Raw genomic sequence first — 16,615 nt, 5'->3', positions numbered from 1 at the left:
TCGATTCGATTACGATTCAGAGGCCTGCGATTCGATTCTAAAGCGATTATCTGAATCTTTTTGTGTGTGTGTGTGAACATAAATACTTTGCTTTAAAAGTACAAAGTAATGCCCCATAAAGAATTAACGTACAATATATTTTATTAACATTGCAAAGAACCAACAGGAAAATAAATGTGTGCCTGAACTAGCAGCATACTTGTAGTAAATTAATAATATAACAACAACAGGTGTTCTGACGATTCATGCTACCCATTGAGATGTGCTACTTACTGGTTATGCGCATGTGCAGACTCATTTTTCTTCTGGTTACCACGCCCATAAATCTATGCATCCTTGCTGTGGAGACTTGTAGGAAACTTTGACAGGTCAAAGATGATTATTTGATGATAATTTTTAATTTTCACACCGTTTTAAAAATAAAAACAGAACATTATACTGTACTCTTAACTTCGAATTTTATTTAATATAATAATATCATTTTTACTTGTTATATCAAATGTGATAATTGCTAGTTCATTTAAAATATCAAGATATGCTCCCCATACACTTACCCTAATTAAAATGAACGAAAATAACGATGTCATAATATTGTGAGATTTACACCATTATGGAAACAATAGAGAATGAATCAACATTATCTGTGATCGATTCGCGCATGGGTAGCATTTTTCGACAAGGCAGCAGAAATCGTCTGAACACCGGTACAGCCCAGAGCCATAGAGAGAAACGGCTCTGGTACAGCCGAGTGTTTTTCCTCTTCTGGGTGGAAACGTGTCATATGGCTTCTCATATTTGTCGTGTTGCCGAAATATTCATAGAAGCCAAAATATTTCCACACGTCAGCTTTTAACGAGGAGGGTGTTTGGATTTCGCACTCAGCCATCGCGTCTCTGTTATGTGCACACGCCACAGACAGACGGTCCGGGCACTGCACTTCCGCGCTTCAGAGTTCCGTCTTTTGCGTTCCGTCAATATTACGTCATTATAAATAGGCTACATATCAAAAAAAAAAAAAAAAAAAAATTTTTTTTTTGGAAAATCGATTTTTGACATTTGTGAATCGATTCAGAATCGTCCACGTCCGCATCGCGATGCATCTAAGAATCGATTTTTCCCCCACCCCTATCCAATAGTAAACTTTGGAGGACAACAAACATGTAATCACCTAAAATAGAGAAGTCTGATGTAACTTAAACCTTGTCCAATACAAGTCTGAGCAGGACAAAAATTAAATAAATAAATAATTTAAACTCCTAAAAGAACAAATTGGAGTAGTTTGATGCTACTCATTAGAAGGGATGGGCATTTCAAGCAAAAATATTCGAAGATGGCTGGGTATTATTCGAAAATCGCACCCCTCCCCGTTATGCACGCACACATGCATATATAGGCCACACACGAGAAAAGCGGAGTTATCTGGCGTTTAGATATAACTTAAAAAATGTAAATATTTAATATTTGTTTTATATATTATAGTGTTCTTTTTTTAAGTCTCATCCATGTTGGTTATATGAAAAAGGAACCGCATGAGATGGGTAAGATAGGATCATAAGATGCCCAATTTATCAGGAGACATTTGGAGTGGGTCAGATATGATTTTGACCACTTAATTAAGTTTTGTTTTGTAGAAAGCCATTCTTTAAAGTGAATTTCGTTTTGTAAAAATTGTATCTTAATTTCAATCCATGTTTCATCAACCAATTGGCTGGATTTAATAAAAAAGAAGCAAAATATAGCAGACAATATAGGATATGGAGGCCCCCGCGCGTGAACTGGAGCGCGTCTCATAAATGAACCGATCAACTCTGCTTATAAATGACTTGCCTCACAGACCTGGAAACATATAGAAAGCTTATAACATATAAAAAACTTTAGTCGTGCACGGGCAGCCCAATTTATTTCACATATTTCCTAACCAGCGCGTGCGTCACTGCGGGCGTTCTGAGTGAGCGGCGCTGTGTGGACAGAGCGAGCGAAGTGCCTCTTCAGAAAGGCGATCTCTCTGGAGGGCAATGGTGCTCCACGTGAGATTCCTTTGAAACATACATGGCAAAAAGCTCATTTTTTTCACTGTTTCTCAACACATCATAGTAATTCCGCACCGGCGATGACGTGACTGCCAAATCATTTAAGTCCCCACGCATCATGCACCTTCTCACGTTTTGACGTAATCAAATTGTGATCGGTTTGTGAGATCGGCCAAGTTTAGTGAGTACCGATCGAGTCATATAATGTGAATATCGGCCGATACCGATCTCCGGCCGATCGATCGGAGCATCCCTACAACAAACTGTTCCAGCCAATAACCGATAAGAAGGGTTTGGGGGTGCGGTTTGGGGGGTTAGTGTGCGGATGAGGAGGAGGGAGGGTCTAGCTAGCCTTCGTTTTGTTTGACAATACTTTAAACGTTAACAAGAAGTGATGTCACCCGACATCGCTTAGAGCACCTTTAAAACTCTTTAAACCCAAATGTCAAAAAATGTACTCGAATCAATGAACAGCATTAATGAAGCTCCATTCTTACAGATCATTAACTAAAGAAAGTTGTTTTAGCGTTTAGTTACCCTTTAACTGTTAAAGCTTTTTTGTCGGTTAATTTGCCCTAAATTCAACAAGAGATTTTCTTCACACACAGTATGAGTTGCAGTATGACACATTTTTCCGCACCCTTTTGATTGACAGGATATAATCTGCACTGATCATCAGCTGTTTTTAAACAATATATATATATAAATTATATAATATAAAATGACAACATTTTATTATTTAAAATTGTATATATATATTCCATTCCTTTTTTTAGCATAAAACTCAAATTTGAATATATAAATTATACTATATAAAATTGTGTGTGTGTGTCTGTATGTATGTATATGTGTATTTATATATATATATATATATATATATATATACACACATACACAATTTTATATAATATAACTTATATTGTTTTGTTTATTTTTTCCTGCACATGGAAATCAAATTTGAACATGTAAATTATATAATTTAAATTGACTAAATTATAAAATTGTACACACACACATATATACATATATACACACATATATACATATATATGTGTGTGTGTGTGTGTGTACAATTTTATAATTTATACAATTTAGTCATTTTATATTATATAATTTATATATTGAAATTTGATTTCTATGTGCTGGAAAAAAGGAACTTAAATACACTATAGTTTACCTAGCAGTTCTTTAAACCTCCAAAACAGCCAGGTTTTTTAAAGAAAGGGAGGGGAGGCAAACTCAGTAAGAGTAATATAGTAAGAATTATTCTGAGAAAGAAGTCTAGTTTAATGACAGATTGATACAAAAGAAAAAAGAACTGACATGATATGATATGAGTTTAACTGACTGAGCTCTGTACAAGCAAAACACAAACCCTTCTTCACATAGACCCAGAGGGAACTGAGACAGTTTTGCATAAGAAAGCAGAGCCACAGCTCCCATGTGGCATTGACAGAGCGCCATCTGCTGGTGACAGCAAACACACTGTGACCTCCATCAGTCACAGCCAGGTCCCATCTGCCACTGATTGTCAGTTAGTGAGCGACTGGTAAAAAAAATATTACAAAGGCTGATCAATTGATTACATTTCGTTAATTTAATGTATCCAATCAACTTTTTTTTCCATTATTTATTTTGAAATAATAATAGATTATAAAATTGATTACTTTTAGTAGTAGGGTGCATCAACAGGATATAATACCGTAAATTCCGCATTATCCTTAAAACAAGTTCTTGAGAGTTTACTGCCTTCTTTATACACAGGCCAGACCCAGGTGTACTGACAGGGGAATGAATCCATACTCAAAAACTATTCTCCGCCCTTGCTGGGTCTCATTCACTAATAATGATTACACGTTTGTGGACATAATACCTTTGTTTTTAATGTTCAATGGGTGGATTTAAATGAGGGAGCGCATGCCCGCCGTTTTACTTAGCAAAAGATAGGCATCGCTTTAGGCCTCGAGCTCCGAATGATTTTGTCTGGAACTGCCAAGGAGTAAAAATGTAAGTGCAGTGAGTTACCTGTAGGGTTGCCACCTTTGATTTGTGAAAAACCGGGACACATTTTTTTTTGGGGGGTGGCGGGGGTTGGGGGCAGTTGTCAACCCATATTTGCAAATACACTATGTTAACAGTTGTAGGACACCCTATTACCTCTCTTACCTATTTGTGTCCTAATGTAGATGCTCTCCCTGAAGTAGATGCACTCCTTGACGTAGATGCACTCCGTGACGTAGATCCACTCATTCTGGACTTCTATAAATACATATATTAAATACACTTTTGTATAAAACTTGTGTAAACATATGTATTATGATCTATTATAAAATCTAATCATTTGTAGAATGATAGGCTATACTCTTTAGCAATTAAAACATGATTACATGTATTATAATAGATTTTAAACAACTTTGTTTTGTTTGTTAACTTAGTAAATTTGGACAACCTAAGACTGACATTTCTCACCTCTTTTTCCATGTGTATTTCTCATCCCTTTTTGCTGCCTGCAGAAGTCCCGGCTGTCCCTCAATGAATGCGTTAAACTCCAAGCACGATTATTTAAAGTTTATTCTAACTTGAAGTTCGGCTTTGACCAAACAACTTTTCGCCCAGTCTGAGTTGTAGATTGTAAATCGGTTTTTTTCTTTGACACAGGTGGCACATCCGATTTTGTTGTGTTATCCTCCTCGTCCGTCTCTCTCCCCATTTCACAAAACTGAGTAGGTAAATATAAAGTTTTTAAAAAAGCTAGCTAGCAACTAAACTCGCACTGTTTCATACTGGATGCGTGAATGCGCGCACGCGACCGACCGACAGAGGCAGTTGGCGATACGCGCTTTGTATTTCTGCTTCCAATCAAATAAAAGTAAACGCCTGGCATTGGCCAATCCACTGTTTTACCCGTTCTATATCCGGTTAATTTGAAACCTCTAACGTTGAAATTCTAACGTTACTTTAGAAGTACATCTTCACAAAAAACGGGACAATTCGTGTCCCGGGAAAGAATATAAATTTTCCCGGACAGTCGCTCAAAAAAGAGAACAATCCCGGGAAAACCGGGACGGGTGGCAACCCTAAAGTTACCTGGGTAGATGTTGGTTAATGTTACGCAGTCCTTGTCTGGAATAAGATTGAGTTGTTTGTTTGCTGGTTTGATAATTATACGCCTTTTCACACACAGTCAGCCAGCCCTTCGGTTGGTATCCACCTTATTCCTGACGACGAGTTTACTGCGTTTTGAATTATGGTTGGCACTTCCGGTTTGGGGAACTTCCATTCAAAAAGACTGAAACAAATCATAAGGTTGCCCTACAAATAAAGCTGATCGGATCCGTCAGTTTGACTTAATGAGCTAACTTGTCAGTTTTCTTTTATGTTTTATCTAGGAATAACATGAGAATAACGTAACACTTGGTAGTTTAACGTGACATGTTATAACCAAGCGGCAACCTCCCTGGGTGCTTCTCAATATCCCTCCTCGTCTCCTCGCTCCTCGAAACCAATCAAGCACAGCCATCTTGAAGAACATCTCAATTCTCTACAGGGCTCTCAAGTCTCACGCATTGGGCGTGAGACACACGCATTTCAACCCGGTCACACGCCACACCTTGTATTTCTCACGCTGGGGAGTAAGGGAACTTGTCCCGCTATACAATTAATGGACGAGACGCAGGCAAACGGAGGGAAGTTCTCTGCCGAGTTCATACAATAGTACATCTGTCTCGAGTTATACAGAGTTAAATGCTAGCTACCAGCCAATCAGAAATTAGAATTAGTTGTTTCCGGGTAAATTATGTGTTCCCGCTGCAAGCTCGTTCGTTACTAGACAACACGCGCACACACGGAGTGTTGAAAGAGCACGATCTGATGAATGCGGTTTGCGGACATCGTGATTTTTTTTAGCATTTTGATTTTACGATTCCTGGACGATGTCTCTTGCCTGTGATCAAAGACAGTGAGAGCTGATGTTGAGGAGTATAGCCAAATTCGTGCTAAATTATTTTTTGATGCATTCAAAAACTCTCCAACTGGTTTTAAAGGGGTCATCGGATGCAAAATACACTTTTATATGGTATTTGCAAATAAATGTGTCTTTGCAGTGTGTGGACACAATCACCATGCAATGAAAAAAATCCATTCACTTTTTTTTAATCCTCAAAATGCCAAAAAGTTGTTGCTCATTATCATTTAAAGAGACATGCACCGAAACGGGTCACTGTGAACAGAGCTGTTTTTGAAGAGGTAAAAAGGGTGTTGTTTTACACAACCATTGAGAATTTTTAACCAAAATATGTTACAAACTTTACATGAAGACCCAAAAGAATCATACCAACTTGTGGAAAATGGGCATCCGATGACCCCTGTAAAGGTGACCGGTTTGGGTCTTGACATACATGCTCAGGGCAAGTTGTTATGACACAATGTTATGTACATTGAGCACTGATGTTCAGTTGTCTTGTTTGGGGTCAAATTTATTTTTGTTTTTCAATAAATTTGTATTTTTTAAATATAACTATTTATTTTATTTGGATGAATTTGTCTTTTTATCAGATTTAACAATTGTTATAATTTCCATTTGTGCTAGTCAATTATGAACAATAGGCAAAATTGAACTGCTAGCAAAAATTGAAGCGAATTTGGGGTCGAGGGACCGCTGCTGCAAATATTTGGGTGGCTCCTCCCCTAAATCTCACTCTAAACTTTTGATAAAACTTGAGAGCCCTGTCTCTAATTGTACCGCGAGGAGTCGAGGAACGAGGAGTGAGGAGGCTTTCAGAGGAGTCAAGAGCAAGGATACACAGGTGTATCCTATGCGGAGCTGTTCCATTGACTAAACATGATGCACGTATACATTCTCATCCCCCTTCACATCGGTCACAATCTTTTTCAATTATAGTTTACCTATGCAGTTTATATTAACCACACATCTCACATATTTCAACAGGGTCTCTTGCTTTATTATTATTCATTATGAATTTCTTAAATAAACAAACTTCAACAACATAAGGGCAGATGCTTTGAGCGCTGCTGATGACGCTGTGAAGTGACGCTCGAATGATCAAGTATTCCAATGTATAAAAAAAGCTTTCATTCGATTTTCATTCGATTCTCATTTTCTTTCCTTGCGTCCTTCCCTCACAACCTACAGGGGGAGGAGCTGAGGCGCTAGGAAAGGAAGCGAGGAAAGGAAATGAGGATGCACAAATAAGAAATGAGAAGCACCCCTCGTCTCTCTCTTGAAACCAACACGGAAGTGAATTAAACTGCAATTCATCGCCTGGCCGCTTGAGGCTGACTGCAAAAGTGAGCCAAATCTGTATCTCCCCCATGTTAAAATGCCCTACTTACCGCAGAAAAAAAAATGTTTACAGCCTGGTGTCTTAAGTTGTTTTGGTCTATACATCTAATTTTACCCTTCATGACAACTGTGAGGGGGGCGATTTTTTTTTAGAACTCATCCGTTTAAATTATATTAAGCCTTAAGATGCTGCATAATCAAGGGCGTGGCCACTTGAGTGACAGTGGATTACCGCTGCTGTTACTAGCCGTTTGTCTGCTCTCTGTTAGCCATCATGTCACCTCAGCTGATTCCAGCTGCTGAACTTGTCATCTCTGCCATGTTTGTACTTTTTTCGGGATTATTTCATACAGTTTATTACACGCCGCCCTTACCTTCGCCCACGCCGTTGGATTCCGTCGTTGTCGAGTGAACAACCAGCGCTGTTCTCCAGTTGTTTTCCTCTGTGAACATGCACTGATGGATGTCTGACAATATCGTTGCTTTTTGGAGTTCAGATTTAAAAACTTCTAAGATATAGAGGCCACACTCGTTCTGCTGTACCGTTGATCTTACGGAGCAGATAGACTATAATATGCTTATTTCACTGTTTAGTGTTCAATAAAAAGTACCGTCAGATTAAATCCTGCAGGTGTCAGTGCTTTCTATTCGTCCCTTAAATGAGCGTGTTTTTCTAGTGCATTTACTTGAACTTCTTAGGTAATATCTATCAGAATTTAAAATGGACTGATTGAAGCTCTCTACGAACTTGACGTGCGGTGCCGCGCTGACTGACATGTATGCGCATCACTGTCACACACACGCTCAGAGCAAATATTGTAAGTTACTGCATGAGAATAATAATGCATCACAATACAAATATTCTCACGGTTAGTTATGTCTTTTAACTATTATAGTATTTCAAAGGGCAAAAACATGAACTTTAACTATTGGCTTTAGGTCTACTTCTTCAAGTCAGCTGTCACTTTAGCGCGAGGCCAGTAGCACATTAGCTCTTAAGCCTGTTTTATGCGTCTGCGTCGAATCGACGGCGTACCCCCGCAGACCCCTCTGCGTCGCCGCGAACCCCTCCGCCGTAGCTCGACGTGCACCTCCAAAAAATTAACTATTTTAACGTAGCTACGCCGTCACTCCTACGGCGTCATGGCCGTTTTATGGTTCTGCGTCAGGTTGAGTTGCATCGCGCTGCATCTGACCAATCACAGCCCTTGTGGTCTGCGTCGCCTCGACGCGTAGTTACAATTTTTGGAGGTGCACGTCGAGCTACGGCGGAGGGGTTCGCGGCGACGCAGAGGGGTCTGCGGGGGTACGCCGTCGATTCGACGCAGAAGCTAGGGCTGGGCAATATGGCCTAAAAAAAATCCCCGATTTTTTTCACAAAAAATCCGATTTACGATTTAAATCGATTTTTTCCTCTCCTTACTTAAAATCAATCTGCAGATGACAAAGAAATTGTTCAAAACAAGTTTTAACTTTATTTTGTTTTAATATTCCCTTCTGGGATTTGATAACAGTCGTCTGTCTTTAAAAACTGTGAAAATGTAACAAAATAAAATGGGTGGATTGGGATTGGGGGGATGTGTAAAAAAACTAAAAACTTGCATCACAATAAGTGTATTGTGATTGTCAAATTATTTGGCAACTAAACAATTTTATTAAGTTAATTAACCATGTAAACAATGTTTACATGGCACAATGACTGGTATGCTACTGTTTTTATTATTGCTTAACACAAATTTCACAATTTCAATTCAATTGTTCTCCAGCTGTTTTATGGGCATCTTTCCGCGGTTGAAAAACACTGATCGATCGATTTTATTATATCTCGGTAAGTTGGTAGTAAAGAGTAACAGATTATCGGTTCACTTGCCGCTTGAACTGAGATCTGCGTTCTTTCACGTCACTTTTACAAGCGCCAAAACACTGCGGTAAAGCCAGCCGCCACCTCGAAATGAGCGGTCAAACTAGCCGCCCCTATATTTCGTGGTGCGCGTATACACTGGCTATCACGGTAAGACTGTCAGACCGTCATCTGGATTGAAAACAATTGATCTTCCGGCGAAGGCTATTTCACATTAATTTATTCTTTCTTTCTTTTCTCTCTCTCTCTCTCTCTCTCTCTCTCTCTCTCTCTCTCTCTCTCTCTCTCTCTCTCTCTCGATCTGTCTATTATCTGTCTGTCTATCTATCTGTCTCTCTATCTGTCTATCTATCATCTGTCTGTCTGTCTATCTATCTATCTATCTATCTATGTCTATTTATCTATCTATCTATCTATCTGTCTGTCTGTCTGTCTGTCTGTCTGTCTATCTATCTATCTATCTATCTATCTATCTATCTATCTATCTATCTATCTATCTGTCTGTCTGTCTGTCTATCTATCTATCTATCTATCTATCTATCTATCTATCTATCTATCTATCTATCTATCTATCTATCTATCTATCTATCTGTCTGTCTGTCTGTATATTTATGTATCTGTCTATTTATAATTACCTATCTATCTATCGATCCATCCATCTATCCATCCTAAAATAGTAATATACTGTTGTGTCTATACATTCAGAAAATCATTAAAAAAAAAAATCCTAGTTTACACTGCCCAATTTCACCTCAGATGGAGAGTACACCACCTCACCGTGTCACCTGCACAGTTTCAGGAAAATCTGATGTTGTATTACAAAATAAGAGCCCTCCAAAATTCATAAATGCGCTGTTTTGGCTTTACATTCAGAAAATCACTAAAAAAAAAATTCTAGTTTACACTGCCCAATTTCACCTCAGATGTAGAGTACACCACCTCACCGTGTCACCTGCACAGTTTCAGGAAAATCTGATGTTGTATTACAAAATAAGAGCCCTCCAAAATTCATAAATCTGCTGTTTTGGCTTTACATTCAGAAAATCACTAAAAAAAAAATTCTAGTTTACACTGCCCAATTTCACCTCAGATGTAGAGTACACCTTCTCACCGTGACACCTGCACAGTTTCAGGAAAATCTGATGTTGTATTACAAAATAAGAGCCCTCCAAAGTTCATAAATGCGCTGTTTTTGGCTTTACATTCAGAAAATCACTAAAAAAAAAATCCTAGTTTACACTGCCCAATTTCACCTCAGATGGAGAGTACACCACCTCACCGTGACACCTGCACAGTTTCAGGAAAATCTGATGTTGTATTACAAAATAAGAGCCCTCCAAAGTTCATAAATATGCTGTTTTGGCTTTACATTCAGAAAATCACTAAAAAGAAAATCCTAGTTTACACTGCCCAATTTCACCTCAGATGGAGAGTACACCACCTCACCATGACACCTGCACAGTTTCAGGACATTCTGATGTTGTATTACAAAATAAGAGCCCTCCAAAGTTCATAAATGCGCTGTTTTGGCTTTACATTCAGAAAATCACTAAAAAAAAATCCTAGTTTACACTGCCCAATTTCATCTCAGATGGAGAGTACACCACCTCTCCGTGACACCTACACAGTTTCAGGACATTCTGATGTTGTATTACAAAATAAGAGCCCTCCAAAATTCATAAATGCGCTGTTTTGGCTTTACATTCAGAAAATCACTAAAAAAAAAAATTCTAGTTTACACTGCCCAATTTCACCTCAGATGTAGAGTACACCACCTCACCGTGTAACCTGCACAGTTTCAGGAAAATCTGATGTTGTATTACAAAATAAGAGCCCTCCAAAGTTCATAAATGCGCTGTTTTGGCTTTACATTCAGAAAATCACTAAAAAAAAATCCTAGTTTAAACTGCCCAATTTCACCTCAGATGTAGAGTACACCTTCTCACCGTGTCACCTGCACAGTTTCAGGAAAATCTGATGTTGTATTACAAAATAAGAGCCCTCCAAAGTTCATAAATGCGCTGTTTTGGCTTTACATTCAGAAAATCACTAAAAAAAAAATCCTAGTTTACACTGCCCAATTTCACCTCAGATGGAGAGTACACCACCTCACCATGACACCTGCACAGTTTCAGGACATTCTGATGTTGTATTACAAAATAAGACCCCTCCAAAGTTCATAAATGCGCTGTTTTGGCTTTACATTCAGAAAATCACTAAAAAAAAAATCCTAGTTTACACTGCCCAATTTCACCTCAGATGGAGAGTACACCACCTCACCGTGACACCTGCACAGTTTCAGGAAAATCTGATGTTGTATTACAAAATAAGAGCCCTCCAAAGTTCATAAATATGCTGTTTTGGCTTTACATTCAGAAAATCACTAAAAAAAAAATCCTAGTTTACACTGCCCAATTTCACCTCAGATGGAGAGTACACCACCTCACCATGACACCTGCACAGTTTCAGGACATTCTGATGTTGTATTACAAAATAAGAGCCCTCCAAAGTTCATAAATGCGCTGTTTTGGCTTTACATTCAGAAAATCACTAAAAAAAAAATCCTAGTTTACACTGCCCAATTTCACCTCAGATGGAGAGTACACCACCTCACCATGACACCTGCACAGTTTCAGGACATTCTGATGTTGTATTACAAAATAAGACCCCTCCAAAGTTCATAAATGCGCTGTTTTGGCTTTACATTCAGAAAATCACTAAAAAAAAAATCCTAGTTTACACTGCCCAATTTCACCTCAGATGGAGAGTACACCACCTCACCGTGACACCTGCACAGTTTCAGGAAAATCTGATGTTGTATTACAAAATAAGAGCCCTCCAAAGTTCATAAATATGCTGTTTTGGCTTTACATTCAGAAAATCACTAAAAAAAAAATCCTAATTTACTCTGCCCAATTTCACCTCAGATGGAGAGTACACCACCTCACCATGACACCTGCACAGTTTCAGGACATTCTGATGTTGTATTACAAAATAAGAGCCCTCCAAAGTTCATAAATGCGCTGTTTTGGCTTTACATTCAGAAAATCACTAAAAAAAAAATCCTAGTTTACACTGCCCAATTTAACCTCAGATGGAGAGTACACCACCTCACCATGACACCTGCACAGTTTCAGGACATTCTGATGTTGTATTACAAAATAAGACCCCTCCAAAGTTCATAAATGCGCTGTTTTGGCTTTACATTCAGAAAATCACTAAAAAAAAAATCCTAGTTTACACTGCCCAATTTCACCTCAGATGGAGAGTACACCACCTCACCGTGACACCTGCACAGTTTCAGGAAAATCTGATGTTGTATTACAAAATAAGAGCCCTCCAAAGTTCATAAATATGCTGTTTTGGCTTTACATTCAGAAAATCACTAAAAAAAAAATCCTAGTTTACTCTGCCCAATTTCACCTCAGATGGAGAGTACACCACCTCACCATGACACCTGCACAGTTTCAGGACATTCTGATGTTGTATTACAAAATAAGAGCCCTCCAAAGTTCATAAATGCGCTGTTTTGGCTTTACATTCAGAAAATCACTAAAAAAAAAATCCTAGTTTACACTGCCCAATTTCACCTCAGATGGAGAGTACACCACCTCACCGTGACACCTGCACAGTTTCAGGACATTCTGATGTTGTATTACAAAATAAGAGCCCTCCAAAATTCATAAATGCGCTGTTTTGGCTTTATATTCAGAAAATCACTAAAAAACAAATCCTAGTTTACACTGCCCAATTTCACCTCAGATGTAGAGTACACCTTCTGACCGTGACACCTGCACAGTTTCAGGACATTCTGATGTTGTATTACAAAATAAGAGCCCTCCAAAGTTCATAGATGCGCTGTTTTGGCTTTACATTCAGAAAATCAATAAAAAAAAAATTCTAGTTTACACTGCCCAATTTCACCTCAGATGTAGAGTACACCTTCTCACCTTGTCACCTGCACAGTTTCAGGAAAATCTGATGTTGTATTACAAAATAAGAGCCCTCCAAAGTTCATAAATGCGCTGTTTTGGCTTTACATTCAGAAAATCACTAAAAAACAAATCCTAGTTTACACTGCCTAATTTCACCTCAGATGTAGAGTTCACCACCTCACCGTGACACCTGCACAGTTTCAGGACATTCTGATGTTCTATTACAAAATAAGAGCCCTCCAAAATTCATAAATGCGCTGTTTTGGCTTTACATTCAGAAAATCACAAAAAAAAAATCCTAGTTTACACTGCCTAATTTCACCTCAGATGTAGAGTACACCACCTCACCGTGACACCTGAACAGTTTCAGGACATTCTGATGTTGTATTACAAAATAAGAGCCCTCCAAAATTCATAAATGCGCTTTTTTGGCTTTACATTCAGAAAATCACAAAAAAAAAAATTCTAGTTTACACTGCCCAATTTCACCTCAGATGGAGAGTACACCACCTCACCGTGTCACCTGCATAGTTTCAGGACATTCTGATGTTGTATTACAAAATAAGAGCACAGTGTCACATATGAAATGACAACAGATTCTGATGTTGAATTTCACATGTAAAATTGTTTAATGACTATTTACAAATTATTTTCAAAAACACTCAATATTACACAAATTATTTAAAGGGACACAGACTGGAACTACCAACAATATTTTACAATAAAAATAAAATAGCATAATTTAAATAAAAATAAAATCACTTTTCTAAGAGCACAAAATGCAGTCCCAGTCGTTGACCCTGGCCTGTTCCAGCTCCCCTTCAGTCATGCTCAGGCACTCTTCGTGGTACCACCTCTCGCAGGTATCACACTGGATCTAGAAAGTAATAAGTTGGAAATATCACTGATCTGCAACAAACACGGATCCACGGTTTTATATTGTTACTGCTTTTTTACTTTCCAATTTATCTTTCACAAGTGAAAAAAACAAACATACCCAGTTTGTCATAGGAGGCCCACTTCCACTTGGCCTCTTCAGTGAGCACATGGCACAGTTATTGGCCTTATCAAACACTAATATGAAAGTATAAACAGAAATTAATTGGTAACACAAATATAAGGTGTTTATAGCTCAATGTCAATGTCCTTGTTTAATTGAAAAGCCTTAAAATTTTAACATCCCATACTGCAAAGACTGCATACATTTCATTTGTTCTGTACTAAACCATAACCAAAGAGATATTCAGGTTATTTCTAAATGCAGCCTTTAAACCATGCTTTAAAATATTGTATAACCTCTAGTGAAAATAACAATATGTGTAACTGGTGTCAAGACAGTACCATTAATAAACAGCCCATTTACATCCCTTTCATTCTTGTTAACCTCTTCATATCACTGTATATCTATGACCAGATTACATCAGTATTACTGTGCTGTTGTGTCTGTGTTTTGCCTCTTATTAACATTCTGCTTAACGCTGCAAAGAACAACATTCTTTGATGAAAGAGTTATTGGTAACGCTTTAGATTACAGCCCGGAAAGTACTGCGTAATTAAAGCGATTTTACAGTGTAATTTTCTGTTATTATAGTGTACCAATAAAGTACTTACATGTAAGTCTAAGGGAACAACATGTGAAGTTTTGGGAATAACAGGGTAACAACCAGGAGAATTCTTATTTTTTATATACTATAAGTATTATAGATCTAAGGGGTACTTATGCTACTATTATGACACAACAATCACATTTGGGACCAATATATAAAGGTTTCCAAGTCAGTGTTATAAGATTGTCTGTATGTATTTTTTATTGTACTTACCCTGTAACTACATGGAACAAGAGTATATTTCCAAGAATTTTTTCAAAAATACTGTAAAATGCAAAAAGCATGTAAGCCCAAACTTAAACATCTGCTCCCAAATGCAATATTGTTGTACCATAATAGTAGAATAAGTACCCCTTAGTTCTATAATACTTACAGTATAAATATTTTTTTTAATTCTCCAGGTTTTTACCCCGTTATTCCCCAAACTTTGCATATTGTTCCCTTATACTTACATGCTAGTACTTCATATAATCGCGTAAAGTTATGCTGTAAATTCATCTTAAATACGCAGTACATTCCGGGCTGTAATCTAAGGTGTTACCAATTAAATATAAGATTTCTTTTTCTGTACATGTTATGAAATCTTTACAGCTTCTTGTAGTTTTTCAAAACAGCTATAATCTGTTCTATGTTGTGGCTACCAACTCCCATATGTTGACCCGAAATCACTGGTCACCGCGGCTTCATAGGCCGTAATGTGGTCATTTGACTTAAATTTAATCATTAAAACTAAATTGCAAATTTACATAGGTCTGTTTCACCTCTGATGGAGGTGTTATTAAATGTAACAGACACCCCCTAATGCAGAGAGACATATTACATGTTTTACCCAAGAAAATATTTTTTTCTACTACTGTTTTACCTTACACTTGACTTATGCGTTGTGTATTTGAATGCTGTCTACAGTATATTTTTTAAAGCTGCATTTTATTTTGTATTACTCTACACAACAGACAAATACTTGCTTTACAAACCTGATTCTTTCAGTATCTGGAGAGCCATCATTTTTCGCTCTGTGACTAGCAACACTTTTTTTTTAGTGATTTTCTGAATGTAAAGCCAAAACCGCGCATTTATGAAATTTGGAGGGCTCTTATTTTGTAATACAACATCAGATTTTCCTGAAACTGTGCAGGTGACACGGTGAGAAGGTGTACTCTACATCTGAGGTGAAATTGGGCAGTGTAAACTAGGATTTTTTTTTTTGTGATTTTCTGAATGTAAAGCCAAAACAGCGCATTTATGAATTTTGGAGGGCTCTTATTTTGTAATACAACATCAGAATGTCCTGAAACTGTGTAGGTGTCACGGTGAGGTGGTGTACTCTCCATCTGAGGTGAAATTGGGCAGTGTAAACTAGTATTTTTTTTTTTTGTGATTTTCTGAATGTAAAGCCAAAACAGCGCATTTATGAACTTTGGAGGGCTCTTATTTTGTAATACAACATCAGAATGTCCTGAAACTGTGCAGGTGTCATGGTGAGGTGCTGTACTCTCCATCTGAGGTGAAATTGGGCAGTGTAAACTAGGATTTTTTTTTTAGTGATTTTCTGAATGTAAAGCCAAAACAGCATATTTATGAACTTTGGAGGGCTCTTATTTTGTAATACAACATCAGATTTTCCTGAAACTGTGCAGTTGTCACGGTGAGGTGGTGTACTCTCCATCTGAGGTGAAATTGGGCAGTGTAAACTAGGATTTTGTTTTTTGTGATTTTCTGAATGTAAAGCCAAAACAGCGCATTTATGAACTTTGGAGGGGTCTTATTTTGTAATACAACATCAGAATGTCCTGAAACTGTGCAGGTGTCATGGTGAGGTGGTGTACTCTCCATCTGAGGTGAAATTGGGCAGTGTAAACTAGGATTTTTTTTTTAGTGAT

At 37.7% G+C, this 16,615-nt stretch overlaps 1 long non-coding RNA gene across 1 annotated transcript; it reads right to left on the bottom strand.

The window, feature by feature from the left end:
* Positions 1 to 13,889: 13,889 nt before the first annotated feature.
* On the bottom strand, positions 13,890 to 15,750 carry LOC143714017 (uncharacterized). The gene is made up of 3 exons (XR_013195381.1): positions 15,710 to 15,750; positions 14,126 to 14,202; positions 13,890 to 14,005 (listed from the first exon to the last, which is right to left on the bottom strand). It is a non-coding gene; the product is annotated as an uncharacterized LOC143714017 (long non-coding RNA).
* Positions 15,751 to 16,615: the final 865 nt, after the last annotated feature.

This window comes from Siphateles boraxobius, unplaced genomic scaffold, assembly GCF_051911475.1.
Source record: "Siphateles boraxobius isolate OS27281-9 unplaced genomic scaffold, OSU_SipBor_1 53, whole genome shotgun sequence".
Taxonomy (NCBI): domain Eukaryota; kingdom Metazoa; phylum Chordata; class Actinopteri; order Cypriniformes; family Leuciscidae; genus Siphateles; species Siphateles boraxobius.
Note: the sequence above shows the minus strand (reverse complement) of the source record. Positions and strands in the feature narration are given on the sequence as shown.